Consider the following 559-nt stretch of genomic DNA (forward strand, 5'->3'; position numbering starts at 1 on the left):
GGTGTCCCCAGTGGGAACATAAGGAAAAAGGATTAAATTAAGTACTGTACTGATTGGTGGCTGTTGTATAAGTTAGAAGATGCTGAAAAGTGGCCACCGTATGGGACTGTAAAATATAGCACTTTGATACAGCTAATGTTGTTTTTGAGAAGGGAAGGAAAATGGGCTGACGTCATGTACGCTGATATGTTTTTTACTTTAAGAGATAAGCCGGAGTAGCAGAGGGAATGTGGTATTAACATTCCCCCACAGGATTCATTCGTGTCAGTTTTAGGAAAAGAACAAAAAGAGACAACGAAAATGAAGAGATGTTGTTCAGCTTGTAGTATTGGTCAAAGATGCCTAAAATTAAAAGGGGAACAAAAGGATGAAAAAGATAGTGTATTAGACACTCAAGAGATGCAGAACAGGGTTTCAAGGGATCAATCAGGGAGTGGGAGGTCTAATAAATGCCCCTGAGCCCAAAACAATGAGCAGCTCAGATTCTGAGAATGAGATTAATGATCTGGAGGAGGGGACAATCCATACCCCAATAACAGCCTGGACTTGTAGCAAAGTA

The sequence above is a fragment of the Acanthisitta chloris genome, unplaced genomic scaffold (genome assembly GCF_000695815.1).
Source record: "Acanthisitta chloris isolate BGI_N310 unplaced genomic scaffold, ASM69581v1 scaffold11727, whole genome shotgun sequence".
NCBI classification, from domain to species: Eukaryota; Metazoa; Chordata; class Aves; order Passeriformes; family Acanthisittidae; genus Acanthisitta; species Acanthisitta chloris.